At 33.9% G+C, this 23,946-nt stretch overlaps 1 pseudogene across 1 annotated transcript in view; it reads left to right on the top strand.

Annotated features, from left to right (window-relative positions):
* Positions 1–17,724, top strand: part of LOC143244404 (uncharacterized) — a 298,731-nt pseudogene extending 281,007 nt beyond the window's left edge. Inside the window, exon 7 of the transcript XR_013025052.1 lies at positions 15,306–17,724. The product of XR_013025052.1 is annotated as an uncharacterized LOC143244404 (transcript). The remainder of the gene's footprint in view (positions 1–15,305) is intronic.
* The last annotated feature ends 6,222 nt before the right edge of the window (positions 17,725–23,946 follow it).

The raw sequence follows: 23,946 nt of genomic DNA, 5'->3' as shown, positions 1-23,946 counted from the left end.
TTTTAAACTTGGACTCATTTGTCCATAACACCCTTTACCAATCATTAACAGTTCACTTATTGTACTTTTTAGCAAATTTCAGTCTTTTAACTATATTTGGAAGATTGAAATAAAATGTTTTTTAACTGCTATATGACCAAATATTTCATTCTAGTTGAATATTATTGATGCTGTGAATCTGAACGTTTTCCTGTAATCTTTCACATGTTTATCTCATGCTTCTGGTTAATTGTAGCCTTTCTTCTCTCCCAAAGGCTACATAAACAAATATACTTAACATCATTATCATTGAGTTTTGGTGTTCTGTCTTTTCTTTCACATTTTCAAATTTACCTGTATCGATCTAGAGTGTAGTTGGCAGTGTTTGGGGAGCATTTCAAATCTGCAGAAATTTGTTGAAGAGTCCAACCAGCATCACGTAAAGTTTTTATGCGATCTCTCTTCCCAACTGACAATTTTCTGCATTTTTCAGTCCGTGGCATGATAACAAAATTTAATATATAGTGTTAATCATTGTTTTTTTTTTATCAAGGATTGTTTGTAGAATGCTGTTAAACTGATTATTCCAAGCAAATACTCGTTAGTTTCTTTCTGTGTAGTTAACACACTACATGGAATACCATGACAGTTATTTCAGACCATAAATTTGATCATTATGTTCATTCAAACAGAACCTTTATGACATAACCTTGATATAAATATATGGTATTTATAAATAATAAGTATTCTAACACTGGTTCATTCAGTTGTCAACAGGGAACAGTGAAGCATTACCGTAGTATTGAAATTTACATTCTATAATTGCATTGAAGAATTAGCCACATAGAACAGAAAGAATGACAAAATATTATTTTGTTCTAACACTTTTACATAATACATTTTTATCTGTACATTAAATACATTCAGAAATTAAAAAAAAAGGTCATTTGTAGAAGTGTGGTTTACGTAGCCGTGTTAGTTACAGTATGTCATCCTGGCCATCTGTGGAGGTGTTGTGGTTTACGTAGCTGTGTTAGTAATAATATGTGTCATTCTAGTCATATGTAGAAGTGTGGTTTACCTTGCTAAATTAGTTACAATATGTGTCATCTTGGTATCTGTAGAAGTATAGTTTGCGTAGACGTATGTTTCCGTCTAAGAAATGCCTTTGTTGAGTAGTCTAATTTTATGTACTAAAGACATAAACTGAAAGCAGATATTTTAATCCAATTCGCAACGTTCCATTCGATGTCTTAAATTGTTATCGAAGCTGCGCAGACAATGTGACTAATCAACCTTTATGTAACCTTTATAGGATAAGCTTTCCTTAACTAAGTCTGCGTGTTGAGAACTAAACATAAATTTACACGAGACTTACATGCGCTAATCGTTCCTACTTTAGCAGTGAAGGACTAGAGGGAAGGCAGATAGTCATCATCACTCATCGACAACTCTTAGGCTACTATTTTATCAACGAACAGCGTGACTGACCGTAATTTCATAACGTAACCGCGGCTGGAAAGGCGAGCATGTTTGGTGTGACGGGATTTGAACCCGCAACCCTCAGGTTGCGAGTTGAGTGCCTTAACCACCAGGCCATGCTGGACCTATGAATGGACAAATAGACCTCTAATCACTTAACCGATGCGAAACTTTATATATATAAAAATATCAACTATTTTGTGGTGTGGACGTTTCGCATACCCCTCTTCCCATTACTTTTTGAATACTAAGGTAATTGAGAATATACAATACATATACAATATACAATACGTGCACAGACCTGGTATGGCCAGGTAGTTAAGGCATTCGATTCGTAATATGAGGGTCACAGGTTTAATTCTCCGTCACACCAAACATGCTCGCCCTTTCAGCCGTGGGAGCATTATAATGTGACGGTCCATCCCACTATTCGTTGGTAGAACAGTACTCCAAGAGTTGGCGGCATGTGGTGATGACTAGTTGCCTTCCCTCTAGTCTTACACTGCTAAATTAGGTACGGCTAGCGCCTTCGTGTAGCTTTGCGCGAAATTCAAAACAAACCATAACATTAGGTATAAAAATGTATTTGTGCATTGGTTTTCCCACTATTGACTATCATATGTATTATTTTTATTTTAGGTCTGTGGTTTATAGACCTGAAATGCATTGGATTCAAACACAAAACATTCACCTGAAAGCTATGAATGTATTTTATTTTAAGCGTTTCTTTATAACTGCAAAGGAAACGGTGAAACTTTATTATTATTACAAGCTGTATGAAGAAATAAAGCTACTGTTACATACAATTCAAAGTATAGAATCGTAAAGTGTTTTATATCTCATTGTTAACTGTCAAAACCCATTGCAAACAACAATATTCTATCAACAAAAACGGCTTTTACGCACATATACCAAAGGAAGATTCATACGAAAAATGTTTGAAGTGTTTATTGTATATATTGTTATAGTAAGATGCATTGCGTTATATTTGTAAGCGCATCCGGAAACCCAAAGCAATGAATAAGATTTTTACTGGAACAGTTATGTGTCTTTTATTAAAGATTATATACGAATATGGGCGTTAAATGAAAAAAAACAACGCTAGGGTATTTTACCCTTGGTTAGACTGAACATGGAGTCTATTCATTCAGTACTGAATTTGAGGACTAGGCAAAGAGTGGAGGTCGGTTCTTTTTCTGTTGTTTGTTATACGCAGAAACTCTCAATTCTTGACTCCACACGGTAAGTATACGACTGTTTTGTCTTTCCATACAGGCGCCAGACTCTCACCCTGGAAACTAGTTTTCAACCTTGTTAGCTCGACGGCTCCAGTCACGCGCCATTACTACTGAAATTATGTGGCTGGCCTTTCTAAGATGACGTCTTCATGTACGCCATTACTGGTTGGAAAGGTTCAGCAAGTTGTTCTCTGACTAGTTCGAACAAAGACCTGATGAATGTGCAAGAACATCCATTGTAATAAACCACCGGAACGTCGAACCAGCAAAAATAGAAGACGAGTCTCTATATTGCTGAAAATATATTTATCATCTAGTCCAAATGCAACAATGTATTGAATAGTATTTCAAGACAAAAGGTGAAAGGTTAGTTTAGTGGCCATTAGCCTTCGACCCTTCGTGCTTAATTTTCATCGTTCTACCATATCATACAACGTATTTTTATAACATGTAGAATTATACTCAAAATTCGATTTTTTTTAATAGTATGCGGCAGATTGCAGTTTCTACAGACGAGCTTGCTTGAGTTTGGCGAACATCCATTTTCATATATATTAATGAGATTTTAATTCATCTGATTGGACGATTGCTAACAAAATTCGAAACGAATCTTTTCCCTGTTCTTCTTCCAAGTTCTTCCTTGTTTCAGTATGGTTGTTGTTATTTTCTCAATGCAAAGCTACACAATGGACTAGTGGCACTCTGTCCACTGCAAGGATTCGAATCCCAAATTTTTGTTGACTCACCGTGAGATATTTCACTAGGATATTTTTACTGAATGTATATTTTTGCATCTAGATATCTAAATGTTACCACTTTCGGTCATAATAATGTGGCCTGTTGTTTCTAGCTCTGTGTTTTCGTTGTAACTTTTCTACTTCTATTAAGTGTCGATGACATTAATTTTTACAAATGATGCGTGAAATTAAAAGATTTTAAAACCTCGTCGCATCGTTACAGTCAATCTCTATCTGACGACCGTGAATCTTGACAATAGCTCCAGAATGTAGTTTCCATTGCAAAAAAAGTTAAAGAATCTAAAATATAAAACTTCTTTTCGTAATTAATCTGGCGTACAAAACTACGGTTTCCCAGTGTCAATTTCAAAAGTCCATTCACACAAAACTCGATAGGAGTATGGAGTGACATGAATATCCATTTCATTCTCCAATTAGGTATGCGAAGATTGAACGGAAGGTATTAAAAGTAACCTTATTTTGTTAAATCCATATCCTTTTGATCCCTTTTCTAGGTGGAACCTTTATTGATTATATTACATTTCATTGCCAGGGTCATGTGATAACTTTTGTCACCACAGTTTGTGTTCCTACCTTCTCATCTATTAAAGGATGACAAAACCATGCTTATCAGACTGAGGTACGACTTGTTGCAGATTCTTTTCTGGATGGCCCTCGTCACCAAATTGATCCATAATTCTTAGTTTTTCAGTACCATTACGTTCATCTTGAAGATTGTAAGTCCCTAATTTAAAGACATTTTTATACTCTGAGTATATGAATATTTAATATTAGAAAGAACCTATGCATATACTTACCTGAAGCAGTAAATTTTCAGTGACATCACACTAACAAATAAATGCCAAATAATGAGAAATGCACAGTACTCTACAAACGTGTTAGAACAATGGCAAAATTTGATTTCAGGCTATTTCCAAAGAGAAGTGAAAAATAACTCACAGATGGTACATTAAAATTTTATTAATATTCATAATTAGTAAAACAGAAGCTAAGTGATGTACCTGAGTACAACAAACAGTTAATATTTTGTGTGTTCCCCCTTGTGGTTTACTAACTGCGACAGTCTTTCATGCATTGGTACAATATATGTAATTAACGTGTCCTTTGGGATTTTAATTTAAATGTCTCTAATACACTCCCGCAAAGTTATTTGAAGAAACTTTTGATTTGTCAAATTTTTAATCTATCAAATCCCTGATCTGCCCAAATGGGTTGAGAGTTCGACTCTATGAGGGCCGTTGCATCATTTGGATGATTCCAGTAGCTTTTTTCTTAGCTAAGTAATTCCTACATGGGTTGGATGAGTCTTTGGGTTCATTATCTTCTTGGTAGTAGCATATTTTACCCATTATACACAAACTACTGGGTTTACCATGACAGAACGGTGTCTGATGGTACTTGTACTGGTACATTATTCCATCTATTGTTCAAATATCTTCTGTTGTCTCAGCAAAAAAAAAACGTCTCGAAACCATCACACTGCATCCACCATTCTCCATGGTAGGTGCTATGCTTTGAGGTAATTAACTTTCATTTTTCTTCCATCTGATATACAACCTATACGTTTAACCAAATATTTTAAACTTGAACTCATTTGTCCATAACACCCTTTTCCAATCATTAACAGTTAACTTTTTGTACTTTCTAGCAAATTTTAGTCTCTTGACAATATTTAGAGATAGAAGTAATAGTTTTATATCTGTTACACGATTTAATATTCCATTCTGTTTTTTAAGCTTCTTACTACTGTAAATGTTGACACTTCTGTCATCAAGCACGTGTTTATCTTATGCTTCAGATCAGTGGCAGTCTTTCTTCTACATAAACAAAGATACTTAACATCAGTATCATTGAGTTTAGGTGTTCTGTCTCTTCTTTTCAACTTCACGTTTCTCGGTCTCACGATCTGGGGTGAACTTGACAATATTTGGGGAGCATTTCAAGTATGCAGAAATTTGTCGGAGAGTACTGTCCGTCTGATATATGCTGTTACAGCGCAACTTTTTATCGGTTGTATTTATAACGTGTCTGGTTCATGTGCATGTTGAAAATCGTTATAAAATAACGTAAGGTAACAACATATATCGGTTTTATTTTTTTTATTCCTCTAGCATGGGATGATGGATTCAGAAGTTCCGCTCCCAATCGAAGGGCCACGAAATCGAAATCCTGAGCTAAACGTTTTCATAATTTCAAGACCCAGCAGCGCCAGGTGGTTAAGGCGGGTTTGAATCCCCGTCGCACCAAATATGCTCGTTATTTCAGCCGTGGGGCCGTTATAATGTGACGGTCAATTTCACTATTCGTTGGTAAAAGAGTAGCCCAAGATTTGGCGGTGGGTGGTGATGACTAGCTGCCTTCCCTCTAGTATTACACTGCTAAATTAGAGACGGCTAGCGTAGATAGCCCTCGTCTAACTTTACGCGAAATTTGAAACAAACCAATCATCATTTCAACCTTGACGGCGTTGTAATGTAATGGTTAATTTTCCATTTTGTTGGTGAGGAATAAAATTAGACTTGGCGATTGGTACTGTCTGTTGGTTGCATTATATCTGATTGGATGCTTAAAGTTAGGGTTGTTGGCAGGTATCTGTATTAACTTGGTTTTAATTTTTATAATATTTTAATGTTGATATAAAGATGTCGTATAATAAAGATATTACAGATATTATATTAAAGATATTACATGTATTATATTAAAGATATTACAGAATCCGTTTATATGTTTCATCATCCTCTGGTACTTAAGCGATAGGTTCATAGACTTATCGTGCTAAAACCTGGGATTCAAGTCATCACCGTGGTGGTCAAATGCAGAGGGCCCAATGTATAACTTTGTACGAAAAGAAAACAAACAACACTTGTGTTTATTTAGATGCGAAGGTCGCATCGGTAGAATCAACTCTTAATATTTTCTGAAAAACATCTACTTTGATCTCTCAGCAACAGATCTTCAACAACTAGTAAAACGTTGATAAATGATTACCGCATTTCTAGATGTTGCAAACGCCGAACGATACTGTGCTGGGTTTTTCGAAATCTATCGAGAAATACGAAATTTAATAATAAAAACGAGAAGGCACTCAATAGATTAATGTATTGAAAACTAAATATAGATAAATAAAATAAAACGTTGGTATGCAAAATTTAACTTCCAGTGAACATTTGCTACGGATATGAAGAACTCATGCAAGTGCACGCTATTTCAGTAGATTAAAGCGTGGTGTACGGAATCTTTCATCGAAGGGTGTGTCGTACAATGAAGCCATTGACTAAAGACAAGCGCTTTTAGTTGTATATTGGTAGTCATGAAAGAACGCGAACGAACTCTTTCAAAAACGCAGAGTTTATTCATATATTATTACATTCACCGCATTCTTTGCTATTCTGCGTCATATACTTTATATTATGTAAGAGTTAAACAAGCAGGTAAATCACTGAATCCGCCAAGATTGTTCTGTTAAACGGAAACCATAAACAAATGAAACTGAAGCAAGTCTAGCGACACGAACATCCGTCGATTCAAAGTTAATACGATCACAATTGAAATGTTTCATGCTATATTGTAATTTAAATGAATGTCAAAATTTCGTGTTAAGCGCATAAAATCTGATGAAAGGACGTTTTAATTTGTAGTTGGCGTAGAATTTAAACGCCAGGTGGTCCAAGGGCCGTTGTAATTTTTATAAAGTTTAATATACATGTTTCTCTCGATATAGAAAATAAAGTTTACTTGTATTTTGAATTTCGCGCAAAGCTACACGACAGCTATCTGCGCTAGCCACCCTTAATTTTGCAGTGTAAGACTAGAGGGAGGCAGCTACTCATGACCACCCACTGTCAAATTTTGGGCTACTCTTTTACTATCGAAATGTGAGATTGACCGTAACATTATAACGCCTCCACAGCTGAAATAGCGAGCATATTTGGTGCGACGGAGATTCGAACCCGCGACCCTCAAAGTCGAGTGCCTTAACCATCTGACCATGCCGGGCCGGAGGAAATGAAGTAAACAAGATATTTTTGTAGTAGAAATGAGTACGAACAAAATGGGAAAAAATGTAATAAGTAAACTGTGTGTAAACATTGATACACGAATAAATAAACTGTGTGTAAACATTGATACACGAATAAATGAACTGTGTGTTAACATTGATACACAAATAAATGAACTGTGTGTAAACATTGATACACAAATAAATGAACTGTGTGTAAACATTGATACACTAATAAATGAACTGTGTATAAACATTGATACACAAATAAATGAACTGTGTGTAAACATTCATACACGAATAAATAAACTGTGTGTAAACATTGATACACAAATAAATGAACTGTGTGTAATAATTGATACACTAATAAATGAACTGTGTGTAAACATTGATACACAAATAAATGAACTGTGTGTAAACATTGATACATAAATAAATGAACTGTGTGTAAACATTGATACACAAATAAATAAACTGTGTGTAAACATTGATACACTAATAAATGAACTGTGTGTAAACATTGATACACAAATAAATGAACTGTGTGTAAACATTGATACACAAATAAATGAACTGTGTGTAAACATTGATACACAAATAAATGAACTGTGTGTAAACAATGATACACTAATAAATGAACTGTGTGTAAACATTGATACACAAATAAATGAACTGTGTGTAAACATTGATACACAAATAAATGAACTGTGTGTAAACATTGATACACAAATAAATGAACTGTGTGTAAACATTGATACACTAATAAATGAACTGTGTGTACCATTTTTTTTATATTAGCAGTCTGTATCAACTGATCCCAATTAGTAACTTATTACTGATTTTTATTATTAGGAAGAAAAAAAGAGTTTTTATCGTACTTTCCGGATGCCAATCCGCTGTCGTCCTCACGGAAGTCCTGCTTGTAATGGCAAAAATTCGGGATTCTATTACGGATATAATTGTTATCCGCTTGTCCAAGGCTAAGTTTGAAATTTTAGATATTTCAGTGACTGAATACCGACTGACTGAGACAAGGTGACTTAGCTCCAGAATCCTAATCATGTATGACTGTCAAGACTGAACTTCAAAAAGTACCGTAAGGGAAGAAAAAAAACAGAGTTGTATCTACGTTTGTTTTGCACGTGTCACACAGCCTGCTGAGTTCTTTTACTGTCGTAAAGACCTTAAAAGAACAAAACCAACTAACTTAGGTTTTCACATTTCATCAGCTCACGAAGGATGTGGAAATTATTTACTTAGTATAATAATGGCCCACGTCGAACTCTAATCTATATTGTCATAAATTACTCTAAGGTTTTTCATTATTAATACAAAGGTTTGAATACCATTGTTTAATTTTCAAGGTCGACCTCGTCCTTCTTATTTTTAAAATAAATTCTTGAACTAATGACCCATTTATAACCATGAAGTATTGCTCTAAGACCAATTTAATGGATATATATGTATGTATATACATGAGCTGAAACTGAAACCTAAAACGACGGAACGGTAAATCTTTTCATTTCAGGCCTTTGGCTATGTGATAGATATAATTTGTTTGATTTTTTTTGTCTAATATCTAGTTTGTTCGTAATTAAAACATTACGTTTATCAAGGGAATGTTAAGTTTTAAGAAGATGATAAAACAAGTATTTTTTCTTGTGACGGCGCTTCAAATGTATGAATTTTATTTCAATGACTGGAAGTTCTCACTTGATCATGAAATTTGCGACCAACATTAAAAAACTTAAACACCGCAGCTTATTCAAATGCTATGTGTTATCAAAGCGCCTCGCAGTTTAAAGTTAATTAACTAGTTTACTCTAATATAAATATAATAATTTTACAATATATATATATATGTAAAGTACATTAAGGAAATGGATTGCTTGGAGATAATTCTCTATTCGAACAACACCACCATGTGCCCTTTTCTCTGGTGAACTTTGAGAGAACGTTTTCCAACTGCAAATAAAAATTTCCAATTTACTTTGCACTAATTCATTCCCTATCTCCATATATAACTTTGCACTAATTCATACCTTACCTCGATATATAACTTTGCACTAATTCATTCCTTACCTCGATATATAACTTTGCACTAATTTATTGCTTAGCATTTTTCTCTGAAGTTTTTTACCTATTGTGAAAACAGTTCGCATTGGTCATTTTACCACTAAATCGTTAGAGTTTTTGGCTTCCACAACAGAACATCTTTTTCACTTTTCTTCACATACTGTCTTCTTCTATTTGTGTTTCTTTATCTAGTTGTGTAGTAATTCATTTCTCAGCCTATCTATATTATCCGGTTCTAAGGTTATATCCTATTCCGTGCCTTATGTTTCATACATAATTTTTAGGCCCCGTATATTTCCAGAAACCACGTACTATTTAGTATTTTTATCGTGGTTTCTTACGATAAAACATCAATATTTTGTGGCAGGGAATTACATCACACCTTCTGTTTCGTTAAACGTCTTCTTTTTTACATATTTGATCAATGAAACGGCACAACAGATATTACAATTAGTAGATACTTTTTTGTTTTCAAATACACAGCGAATTATGATTACTGTATTGGATTTATGAATCATTACTAGTTTATTAACAGAGTTTTTTAAGTTTAGATAACCAGTTTTTAAACGTTCTGTATTACGTTTTAACTATACAATCTTTTTTTCCATTGCATCACTAAGAATCATAACAAAACTTCACATTCGGAATCGTTCAAATATAACTTTTTGAAGTAAAATTCTGAGTTTCCACCCTCCTTTTGTTCGTTTGTTTTGTATTTCGAGCAAAGCTACACGAGAGCTATCTACGCTAACCGTCCCTAATTTTGCAGTGTAAGACTAGAGGAAAGGCAGCTAGTCATCACTATCCACTGCCAACTCTTGGGCTACTCTTTTACCAACGAATAGTGTGACTGACTGTTACATTATAACGCTTTCACGGCTGAAAGGGCGAGCATGTTTGGTGTAATCGGGATTCGAACCTGCGATTCTCGGATTACGAGTCGAACGCCTTAACCACCTGGCCATGCCGGGGTCCCACACCTCTTTTACGACCATTATATGTCTCACTACACCAAATAAACATCAAATTTGTGCCATAGTAAGTAATGGCATTACTATATTTTACTATTAAAGAATACTTTGTACTTTTACGAGCATGTTAGAGAGAGTATGTATAGGTACAATAGAAAAATCTAAAATTATATTTAAATTAATTATTTAATAAATAATATTTGAGTAATTTGCATGAATTTTATTATGTGGTGTTTGATCTTCGTTCGTTATCCACAAGTCTAGTTTAATAGAAACTACAAACTTACATGTTTTTCTTATTGCTGATATGGTGAATATTCACGAGCGCTTAGACCACTAAACATATGCATATGTGAATATAATATAAAGTAAAATCTAGCAACAAATCACAGTCTTAAGAAAAGCCTGAACGTAATAAATCACAACTGAAACATATTCATTGAGTTTAAAGGGAGTTCGTGGAAATACTGACTTATTGTATGGTATAAAACACTGTGGCACCAGAAAGGTGATTTATTAAAAACCACGGGGAAACTCCACCCTTCTCGGCAGTGTAGAGCTGTTGAGCTAAAAAGGTACGTGTGCAAACGAATGGAGCTATTAAAGAAACATTTTATTCCTGTATGTTTAAGGCAGCGACTTCAATACATATTAGTTCACCTAAAAATGTTTAGCCTACTAAAGATGACATTATATATTAGTACAAACTTATAGTGTGCTACGAATGCGACCACCATCTTTCATCTCTGAAATAACATTATAACTGGAAGTTTTAAAGAATCGAGGTAGTTTTCTAGATCAGTATTTTGAAGAATGTTCCATTAGTAAATCATAGAGAAGGAAGTCACATCAAACATTTCACAGAAAATATTATTTTCCTTTTATAAAACAAATATTCAACACATAGACTTTTCATGGCCTGATAATCAGGGCGTCAGACTGAAAACCTGAAGATCACGTGTACGAGTAATAATCTCGTTACCGAACACGCGCTCTCTTCTAAACATATGAGCGTTATAATGTGCTAGTCAATCCAATTTTTAATTGGAAAAGAGTAGCCCAAGAGGTGACGACAATGGTATTGACTGGTTGCTTCTAAATCGGGTATGGATATGGTAAATATCTTTCGAACAGATTTAGAGAAACTAAATTCTCGAGAGATAGACCACAGAAGATGAAAGGCATCTTTAATAATGATTTAGCATTTTGAAGAAACTTTGCAGAATAGACGGCAACTGCCTGTTATGGAGACATAAGTGTAGAGGACATCGTTTCGAAAGTCGTCCGCATTTCGTCTTTAGCTCATACTACCATATCTGAAGGTAATAAATCACAACTGAAATATATTCATTGAGTTTAAAGGTCAAAAGACGAAAAGCGGAAGACCTTCGAAACGTCGTCCTCTACATTTGTATCTCCACAACAGGCAGTTGCCGTCCATTCTATAAAGTTTCATCATGAATATTCTGCCTAAACAACCTATCAAAGATTTAGCATTTAACTTATCCATATAGAAAATACCACAAGCATTTTGTGTACATAATCCAGTTAAACTGAAACAAAAGGTTCTGTAATAAATTATGAATCAACAATTAAACTGTCTTATATCATTTTAACATAAATAGAATTATTTATGTTAACTGTTGTTTTATATAATTGCATCCATGGAAATGTTCTGCTCTCGTCTACATACTGCAAGCGGGAGAACAAAAAACAGACTTTAAGTAGCAACTGATGATTACAGTTAGCCACTGTGCTTTCTTCTAGATATGGTGGTCTTAAGTGTTGTATGGAAGGCTTAACGCTCGTGAGAAGGATATTTTTTGTGATTAATAGTTTGTGATTGCGTTGCTCCAATATTCGATGACATTACTGGTTCTTTATCACTCAGAGATTGGCTTCAAGATGTAAATTTTACTGCTTGGAAGCACTAACTGACTATATATTTACACACTTCTACACACATAGAACCAAAAGAGTGGCCGTTTACACTGCTATTCCTTTCTTTTGTTTTGAAAGAAAACCAAAACCAAGAACGGAAGCAAGAAAACTAAATGTATAAAAGCATCCATCTTTTAATTATTTTCCCGGTGAAAACTTGTTCTTTCATAGTTTCAGTTTGTTTGTTTGTTTTGGAATTTCGCACAAAGCTACTCGAGGGCTATCTGTGCTAGCCGTCCCTAATTTAGCAGTGTAAGACTAGAGGTAAGGCAGCTAGTCATCACCACCCACCGCCAACTTTTGGGCTACTCTTTTACCAACGAAAAGTGGGATTGACCGTCACATTATAACGCCCCCACGGCTGGGAGGGCGAGCATGTGTGGCGCGACTCGGGCGCGAACCCGCGACCCTCAGATTACGAAGCGCACGCCTTAACGCGCTAGGCCATGCCGGGCCCTTCATAGTTTCAGTTTAAAACTGTATGTCTCGGTTTAACTGTTTAGTATTGTTTGTAAGCTTGATCTTCTTTTATTGTTAGTTTAAAATGTAAGTCTCGGTTTAACTGTTTAGTATTGTTTGTAAGCTTGATCTTCTTTTATTGTTACTTTAAAATGTAAGTCTTGGTTTAACTGTTTAGTATCGTTTGTAAGTTTTATCTTCTTTTATTGTTTTTTTGAAATGTAAATCTTGGTTCAACTGTTTAGTATTGTTTGTAAGTTTTATCTTCTTTTATTGTTACTTTAAAATGTAAGTCTTGGTTTAACTGTTCCTAATTGTTTGTAAGCTTGATCTTCTTTTATTGTTAGTTTAAAATGTAAGTCTTGGTTTAACTGTTTAGTATTGTTGTAAGTTTTATTTTTTTATTGTTTGTTTAAAATGTAAATCTCGGTTCAACTGTTTAGTATTGTTTGTAAGTTTTATCTTCTTTTATTGTTACTTTAAAATGTAAGTCTCGGTTTAACTGTTTAGTATTGTTTGTAAGTTTTATCTTCTTTTATTGTTAGTTAAAAAGGTAAGTCTCGGTTTAACTGTTTAGTATCGTTTGTAAGTTTTATCTTCTTTTATTGTTACTTTAAAATGTAAGTCTTGGTTAAACTGTTTAGTATCGTTTGTAAGTTTTATCTTCTTTTATTGTTACTTTAAAATGTAAGTCTTGGTTTAACTGTTTAGTATCGTTTGTAAGTTTTATCTTCTTTTATTGTTTGTTTAAAATCTAAGTCTTGGTTTAACTGTTTAGTATTGTTTGTAAGTTTTATCTTCTTTTATTGTTTGTTTAAAATGTAAATCTTGGTTCAACTGTTTAGTATTGTTTGTAAGTTTTATCTTCTTTTATTGTTACTTTAAAATGTAAGTCTTGGTTTAACTGTTCCTAATTGTTTGTAAGCTTGATCTTCTTTTATTGTTAGTTTAAAATGTAAGTCTTGATTTAACTGTTTAGTATTGTTGTAAGTTTTATTTTTTATTGTTTGTTTAAAATGTAAATCTCGGTTCAACTGTTTAGTATTGTTTGTAAGTTTTATCTTCTTTATTGTTACTTTAAAATGTAAGTCTCGGTTTAACTGTTTAGTATTGTTTGTAAGTTTTATCTTCTTTTATTGTTAGTTAAAAAGGTAAGTCTCGGTTTAACTGTTTAGTATCGTTTGTAAGTTTTATCTTCTTTTATTGTTACTTTAAAATGTAAGTCTTGGTTTAACTGTTTAGTATTGTTTGTAAGTTTTATCTTCTTTTATTGTTACTTTAAAATGTGAGTCTTGGTTTAACTTGTCTTTATTTCAGTGTTAGTTTAAACTGTAAGTTTTGGTTTTACTGTTTATGAGTGTTGTTGAAATTTCTATTGGGCAGGTATATTAATCCAGTGTCTATACAAAAGATGCTTTAGCATCATTCATTTCTTAATAAGTAGGTTTGTATGGTTTGTGTTTTGTTATAAATTTCTATACAATGCTCATTTCAATGAAACATTGTTTGTCGGATATATTACTCTGATTGAATAGTAACATTTAATAACTATTTTTAATTTGAAAACAAAATAAAAAAGTGTCAAATGTTGATAATATTGGTATGAACACGTGATTTCTTGCCAGGATTATAATACTTATGGTTTTTGTTATATCTCAACGTCTATTTGTGACTCTACAAGTAAATACATTGAACTGAAAGGACTTTTTTTTTTCTTACCGAAAACTGAAACAACGACTTAAAGGCAGGGAGGTAAAAAAACAGAAGAAAGAAAGGGAACTTTATAAGAGGGCCTTGGTCGTGTGGACTAACGTTAACGTTGGATGAAGGCTTGCTAGTAAAATATTGATTAACGTAGAAATGGTGGTTGGCAACAGGAAAGTCTTACAGCACAGAAAGAAATGAAACTGACATGTGAAAAGCACAGCGAAAAACAGCTGTTTTAACACAGTCGTATTGCATCTCTTTCGGAGACTCATCTTGAACTCTTCCTTTAAATAAACTTCCATTCATTCATTTGTTTATGTACTAAAAGATTTAGTTTCAAATAACGGATACAATCAGTGCATTTAAACCGAAATAAAACCTTGTACGACCCAATAAAAACTATGAATAGGATACTGTGTTAAGATTGTTTAAGAAGGTTAGATATTTGTTACTACAATAGTAACGATAAAACTGATGGGTTTATTTTAATCTCTGAATTTGATTAGTTTGTTCTATAAGGATTTTAGGTAATTTTGAAATTATTTTTATATTCTAATAAATTGATCAAAAATATAGATAAATAAACTAAGTCGACAATAATAAATTTGGCAATACACATTCACAAAACGGTTAATATATTTGTTTTTGGCTTCTATTGTCATTGAAAGTTTAATATTTTATTCGTTTCCTCTTACAGATTTCGAGATACATTCCTGAGGATCTCTGTCGTCAGATCTATCCCAATACAAAGAATGAGAAACCTTACAATATCGAAGATTTTCTCATAATGTACTTTTCTACTCCTATCATCTTATGCCATGACTCCAACCATTTCTTGGAGCCTCTTGTTAATTTTTCTCTCAATGTTGTTATATCCTCATCAACACCATTGTATGACTGAATGTGTTGAGGGGTGCATGTGTAAATGGAAAAACGGAAAACAGACAGCAGAGTGCGCTGATTCACAGCTTACCAGCGTTCCTGCTGGTCTCAATACAGGAACTCAAGTGTTGGATCTAAGTGGTAACCTTTTACAGACATTGTCCAGCAAGGTCTTTCAGTCAGTGGGGCTAGTCAATTTACAGAAGGTTTTCTTGGCCCGCTGCGGAATATCCGAAATCGCAAACGATGCTTTTTATTACGTGTCTAATCTAATTGAATTAGATTTGAGCGAAAACTTCTTAAATTGGGTTCCCTTCGAAGCTCTCAAAGATTGTTCACTACTTCGTCGCCTCCAGCTCACGAACAATCCTATTCAACTCATACAAAATAACACCTTTTCCGGCTTAATCCATCTTACCAGTTTAGAAATGAGCAACTGTCGAATCTACACCATTGAACCGAATGCATTCAGTGGACTTGAAAGCTTAGAGTATCTTCGTTTAGACGGGAATAAACTTTCATTTCTCTCAGGTAAAGTAGTTCAGGACCTTCCTAATTTGCATACTTTGGATCTCTACAACAATCCGTGGGTGTGTGATTGTCGAATAAGTAAATTAAGAAAATGGATGATATCTCAGAATGTAGCAATCTCCACACCTCCACGTTGTGAGCTACCACTGAGGGTTCAAGGCCTAACATGGGACATCATGAACATTGACGATTTTGCCTGTCCACCAAATGTGATTGGAGTTGACACAAAGATATCCATTGTAGAAGGAAGAAACGCTACATTGCGATGTAAGATCCGTGCCGTTCCAACTGCTACAATAAATTGGTTATGGCAAGGAAGAGTCATTACAAACCTTTCCCTGATGTCATTCGGACAACAAATGTATCTAATTCAGGAGGAAGGCAAGGATTTGAAAGAAAGCATTTTAACGATTATTAATGTGATGGTTAAAGATGGCGGTCGTTACGTTTGTGTAGCATCAAATCATGCGGGTAATGTGACAGTGAATGTGTCGGTGGAAGTTAGTCCCCGGATAAATATCGACACATCATTAAGTGGAGGCGAGATAGCTGGAATCGTGATTGATTATTTCTCGTGATATCTCTGCTCTTTGTTGTTGTGTGTTTTCTTGCTCTTTATCGTCGTAGAAACCCATCAGATGAGCGAAAAAGCTTTGGTGTTAATTTGTACAAGAATTTCGATTCCGTTAAACAGAATCACGTAGAACTAACAGCGTTAAATAATGAAGGGCCCGAGGATGAGAAACCTATTCAAAGCAAACAACAACGAGGGAACAGTGGCTATTTCTCAGATGCCACAACGAGTATGCCATGCCAGGTTGACCACGATGACGCTAGTAGCTCTTCAACTGTGCTTATCAAACCAGACACTGTTATGACCACTGTAGGAGGACATCCATCGGATGTCCACCTGTGTAGCCCTGTATCAACACAAGAACCACGCGATTCTGATGTATGGAGGTATGCCTTACGCGAGGAAGGAGATGGAAGCTCTTTCAGTGCCAATGAAACCGATCAGTGTGAAAACGTGTTGTCCCCATCCAAACAAGATTCCACACTGAATCCCTTCAATGAGGACAATTTCCAGACGCACAGTGACAGAACTCTGCCAAAAGACTGTAAAAGTGGTGGTGAGTGCCACCAGACTATAGGTCCGCCACCTCACGGCAGTTTTGCTCATTACCTTTTGAAGCCAAACCATTTTCATCTGGACCTGTCCTCAGAAGCTCGAGATTCTCCAGACGAAGGATTAGGAGATGAGCGAGAATATGAAACCGATATTTTGGATTAAATCTTACAATTTACACAAAAACAAAGAAGGCTATGTGTTATTCTAAGTTTGTGCTGGTACTACTAAGTTTTGTTACCCAGCTAAAAAAAAAAAAGTGTATTTAAGTGTTGTTTTTTCTAACTATCAGCGGAATAAATATAAACTACCCGGCACCCTGGATAACTATCTGCCAGTAAGTCCTACAGGTAATTCAGTTAGTTTCATTCCACATTAATTATACAGTGCAAAGTAATTTCTGTACCTTTATGATGTGTATCGTAACAGTAGTAGTTTGATATTTGTAAGTCGATATTAAACAAGGAAAAAATCTTCAGCCTTAATATTGGAACAGCTACGACTTTTCTTGTGTGCGCTAAAAAGATAATGAATATATAAATATATATATATATATATATATATATACTGCTGTTGTAAGTTATTTATAAATGTTGATATTGTGAAAAGGAAAACTCAGATCTTCCGATGAGTTTTGTTGAAAGTAAAAGTAAAATATGTTTACACTCGTGTTTGTGTAAAGTGATCTGTTTATTTTTTATACTCAGAACTTACCTTCTAACTCATTAGATTATTTCTATCTCTCCCGGTCAACCCCTGGTACAGCGATATGTTTTCGCATTTACAACGCTAAAATCAGGGGTACGATTCCCATCGGTAGCTTAGCAGATAGTCTGATGTGGTTTTGCTATAATAAAAACACACATACTATCTCTCCCGAGATACTATCTCTCCCGAGTCAAACACTATATTTTGTTTTATTGCATTCTAACTTTAGGCATTATTTAAGGGTTTCAGAAAAAAAAAAAAGTTAATTTTGTACTGTTTTTTTATACCTCCACACGTTACGCATACTGTTGAGAACGGATGGAGTAACATAAGCCAAGAAACACCATAGGTTTCACCACAGTTTACATTTAAAAGTGGAACCCTTCTTTCTGTTAAAGAGTATTACCTATAGGACATTCCAAATTCATCTGATGTAGTTTGGCTCTTTGCTAGTACATTCCAAAGTATATGAACAGCTATTTATTCGTGTTGCATAATGAAAAAAAATCGTTTTGATCAATGTTATTCTATTATTAATATAAGCCACTCAAACAATTAGAGATAATTGTCCATAATAAGCCAATACCATTATTCATCATAGTAATCTAAATGACTGGCCATTAAGGTTATGTTGTTGAATAAACTGTTGATACCTGTTGATATTATGCCATTAACCTTTATCACATTTCACCTCAATGTGGAGTTTGGACACTAGGAACAGCATGAGTAGTCTGACATTGATGTCGGAGGTCAAAAGACAAAGTGTATCGCTCATAAATTTTCTGTTTCGATGGGATCTTTATAAATTAAAGCCAGTTGACAAAAGATATACGTTTTCTAAGACCATTTCATATATACCCGATGGGAATGAAATTCACGGATCATGCAAGCCAATTCATGATTGTAGTAAACCAGTATTTATAGATAACAGGAACTAGTTGGTGTATGACTGTAGTGAACCAGTATTTATCGATAACAGGAACTAGTTCGTGTATGACTGTAGTGAACCAGTATTTATAGATAACAGAAACTAGCTGGTGTATAACTGTAGTGAACCAGTATTTATAGATAACAGGAACTAGTTTGTGTATGATTGCAGTGAGCCAGTATTTATAGATAACAGAAACTAGCTGGTGTATAACTGTAGTGAACCAGTATTTATGGATAACAGAAACTAGCTGGTGTATAACTGTAGTGAACCAGTATTTATAGATAACAGGAACTAGTTTGTGTATGATTGCAGTGAGCCAGTATTTATGGATAACAGGAATTAGTTGGTGTATGATTGTAGGGAAACAGTATTTATATATAACAGGAACTATTTGGTGCAGTGTAGGATTGATTACCTGACTTGTTAAGACTTTCTTGCAACTTTGTCAGTGTCGTGGTCGCGACTCTAAGTTCTGATAACGATATTCGTAGGCAATTATTCATGGTCTTCTGCCATTGTTCGACTTCTGTCTCTCTACATAAGTAAACCATTCAATTGCTACAATAAAATGGCTAGTACAATGATAAATTATTAAACATGTTTCCTTGATGTCTTTCGGGCAGAAAGTATATGCAGACTTACATAAATTCGGTAACAAATGAAAATTAAATGAAAACAAATTAAAATAACAAACGAAATGTTTTCGAAGATGACTAGTACAATAGTACAATAATTTGCATTTCAAACCACGTGACTGATTATTAAAAGTCTGATTTGAATAAGAATGAACTGAGGCAGTTGACATTATTTTATATTGATGTTCTTGTTTTGTCGTATATTCCCTTTTACTATTCCAATTATTTTTTTGCTTAGTGCAGCGCTTAATAACAGTATTCAAATAGCTTCATTTAGTGCAATACAGCATTTACAAAAAAATGTTTCTTTTCACCAAGACTTATCTGGTAGATTATGAAATATACATTTCCAAGAACATTCGTAATTGACAATAAAAGTTAGAGGTTTTAGTAACACATATTAAAGTTTAAAAAAATAATATTCCGCTAATGTTTTAGTGGGTTACAGGGATATCATTTTGTCACGAAATGTCCTATGAACTACGATGATGCATGAGTTCAAGTTTGAAACACACTTATTATAAAAAGAAAAAAAAATCTCATAAATACAGATTATAAGTCACAAACATTATTTATTTTATTAAAAGAAGATCGGGCATGGCCAGGTGGATAAGACAATCGACTCCTAATCTGAGAGTCACGGGTTCGAATCCTCGTCACACCAAACATACTTGCCCTTTCAGCTGTGGGGGCGTTATAGAGTCACAGTTAATCCTACTATTCTTTGGTAAAAGAGTAGCCTACGAGTTGGAGGTGGGTGGTGATGTCTAGCTGCTTTCCCTCTAGTCTTATACTACAAAATTAGGGACGGCTAGCGTAACTTGCCCTCTGTAGCTTTGCGCGAAATTCAAAATAAACCAAATGTATTAAAATAATGTTTCAAATTACCAATTTATTATTTTCTGTTAACTGTCAACGTGTTAAATACTGCATTCGTTTGAAGCAGAGTTTTAACATCGGCACTATGAACAATTACACCAACATCATCATTTGGTCCGTCCTATTATTCTTGTACATTCACTGCTCAGTGTTAATTATAGTAAACTAATAAGTTTCTTGTAGCATGGTATATGTCTGTATGTAATAATTTGTTTTATGTTAAAGTGAAGAATGAATTTATTTACGATCTTCCCATTTTAATACGTTTGTTCGTAATCAACTCATTTCATATATATTTTTCATTAGGTGCCAAAAACATCCATTATGAAAGTACTCTGCGAAAATCAATTAAACGTAAATCTCGTACAAGGAATAGTTCAAAACTCATAAACAAATTATTAGTACACTGCATCAAAAATAATTGAAATCAACAGTATAGGGAACGTATTGTAATAATGTTTTACTACGACGGTCTTTCCTGAAAAGAGAATGTTTTAGATTATACGAAATTTGAAGACTTAATTATTTCAGAACTGAAATTTTTTGTTCGGAGTGCTTTGAAATCAAATACATTTGTTTCGTCAGGGTATTTTGAAAATACGTTAACAGAATTTGTTTGTTCATGGTGCTGTTAAACTACCCTTACAAACTTGTTTTTTCAGGGTTTTGTGAAACTTACATTTACAAACGCCTTTCTTCGGGATTCTGTAAAACTACAATTACAGAACTTGTTTATTCATGGTGCTGTAAAATATAGAATCACACTTATATATCATTTATTTTTGGTGTTATGAAATAATTCTAATGTGATTTATTTTATGAAACTGTAAAACTGAAAATATACTTAAATACTCGTTTATTCGTAGCACTGTAACGTTATAAACTTGTTGAACTGCGATGCTGAACACTACATGTACAGAACTTACTTATTCTGGATGCTGCAAAACATCACTTACAAACTAATTCGTTTATGTTATTCCAAAGATACTTGGAAAGAACATGTTCGGTGATGATTTAGTATGAAAATTAAGCTTACTCTTACAAAACTTGCTCATTCATGATACAAAACTAAACCTACTCTTTCAGACCTAGTTCATTCATGATGTAAACCTACAGCTACTCTTATAAAACTTGTTCATTCATGATGTAAAACTAAACCTACTTTCACAAAACTTGTTCACTTATGATGTAAAATTAAGCCTTATCTTGAAGAACTAGTTTATTTATAATATTGTAAAACTAAGCCTACTGTTACAGAATTTCATTCATTGTGTGGTAAAATTAAACATACTCTTACAAGACATTTTCATTCATGATTTAAAACTAAACCTACTCTTACAAAACTTGTTCATTCATGATGCTGTCTAACTACTCTTACACAACATAATATTCTGACTGTCAATCTAAGCAAAAACATGGAAATGGTACGCCTTGAGATGTCAAATAGAACAGAACAGTAAAAACTATCACGCGGTATTCTATAACTACACTACTTTATTACATAAAGACATACATACATATATATATATATATATACACATAAAATAAAAATTACAAATTGTTGCATTTCATTAATGGTTTGGTTTACTCGTGTTTAATTTCCATACACAGACGAACATATTCTGCAACCGAGAACCTTTGTTAGATAAATTTTATCTAGATTCTTCTTTTTACCACGATTTCTTAGACCGTCAAATAAACAATTTGATTTTGTTTCTTTGTACAAAAAATTGCAGCTAATTAGAAGTAAAAGTTAGTCATTGACTTATGACTCCTCATTTAATATATAATTATACGGATTGTTTTCTTAAAACCAGAGTTGGATTATACAATCTATACAAAAGCAGTTTGTAGCCTTAAAAGAAGCTTTATTCTGTTATACAAATGAATACATATTTTCTCTGCTTATTTAAAATTGTAAGTCTTAACATATTTAATATTTGAATATGCAGAATGGTTGCAATGTTTCACCAAGTTAAAATGGCATCACTAGTACAACAACTTCATTGGGTGAGCTCCCGATGTTAAAAAAAAAAAAAAAAAAACTAGCGAAGGGATACATCCGTATTTGAATGGTTTAACTCAGTTGAGGAGACTGTAGAACACGAACACACAAATATTCTAAATGGTCGAACAATTACTACTATACTTTTGTAAACACGAGAAACTTTTATTATAAAATTAACTAATGAAACCAGATGAACCTGTCGATACGTTGTAACTATAGTTATCTTATTTTGTATATACGTTACGAGTCATTTATTTTATTAGAAGCTTCATTCTTGAGTCTAAAAGTCTCTTTATGACAACATTCGAGTATATAAACGAAATAAATAAGACCACAAGTTGTTATGAAATATTCAGATAAATTATTGTGTTGGAACCTGAGCCCTTAACTTAAGGTTTTGTTTATTCTGTCCAATTTACAGTTTCCAATGGAATAATTAAATATATCACTGAACTTAAACAAGCTTGTTTATTAACGTGTACCACTGATCTTCACATATCTGTGCTAAGAATAACCCATCAGAGTTAATTTGCTACCCACAATGGTGTTTGGATATCAAGAAAGACGCAACCACTTCATCCGTTAAATTAGGTAGAAAATTATGGAAGAAATGCACATATGGGCTAGTAGAAGATGTATTTTAGAAAGTATGCTTAGAAAATACGTAAGTTCATTTGATTCTTGAAGTAAAAGACTTAATGGATTTTCAGGTGGGAGTTTAATGGAAAAGTGAAATGTCTGTAAATTACATAACGATGACGTAGTCAAGGCTGTTGGTCAATTAGGTGTTGCAAAATGGACTGATGAGAAACTATACACAAAGTGAAATACAAGAAACATTAAAAAATTCAGGAAAATCAATAAATATATATTTTATCCCACCATCTTGTAATGCAGTTGAAGTTACTAACTGCTAAATATTTTACTACATACTGGAACTGTATGAGTTCTGTAACCCAAACTAAAGACCCGTTTGCCGTGGAAAACAAGCAGACCAGTTTGACTGATTTGGTTTGAATTAGTTTGTTTTGAATTTTGTGCAAAGCTACACAAGGGATCTCTGCACTAGCCGTCCCTAATTTAGCAGTGTAAGACTAGAGGAAATGCAGCTAGTCATCACCACACACCGCCAACTCTTGAGCTACTCTTTTACCAAAGAATAATGGGATTAACCGTTACATTATAGTGCCCCACGGCTGAAATGGCGAGCATGTTTGGTGTGACGGGATTCGAACCCACGACCCTCAAATTACGAGTCGAATGCCTTAACTACCTGACCATGCCGGGCTAGACCAGTTTGAACATGCGTAGTTAGTTGTTGTCACAGGAGACTAAGGCTTAGCTCTTCATTTTGTTACACACCGTTGTGAGTTACAAATGTGTTTGTATTTAACTCGAGCACGTTGTAATGAAATTCTCCTTTGAGCGATCCCTTAAGGAATTAATTTCATTTTAGTATCTTGTTTCACACACTCTATTATGAACACCCGTCTCTTATTAACATAGTCTCAAGATATTGTGTCATCAACTGCTCAGAACTAAGAAAGAAAACAAAAAGCACAATCACATTAAGCTATTTGATCTGTCTACCGCAGGAAACCGAATCCTGGTTTTAACGCTGTAAATTCATAGACTTAC

This window comes from Tachypleus tridentatus, chromosome 2 (assembly GCF_004210375.1).
Source record: "Tachypleus tridentatus isolate NWPU-2018 chromosome 2, ASM421037v1, whole genome shotgun sequence".
Classification (NCBI taxonomy): domain Eukaryota; kingdom Metazoa; phylum Arthropoda; class Merostomata; order Xiphosura; family Limulidae; genus Tachypleus; species Tachypleus tridentatus.
This window is presented reverse-complemented; position numbering and strand designations above follow the sequence as displayed.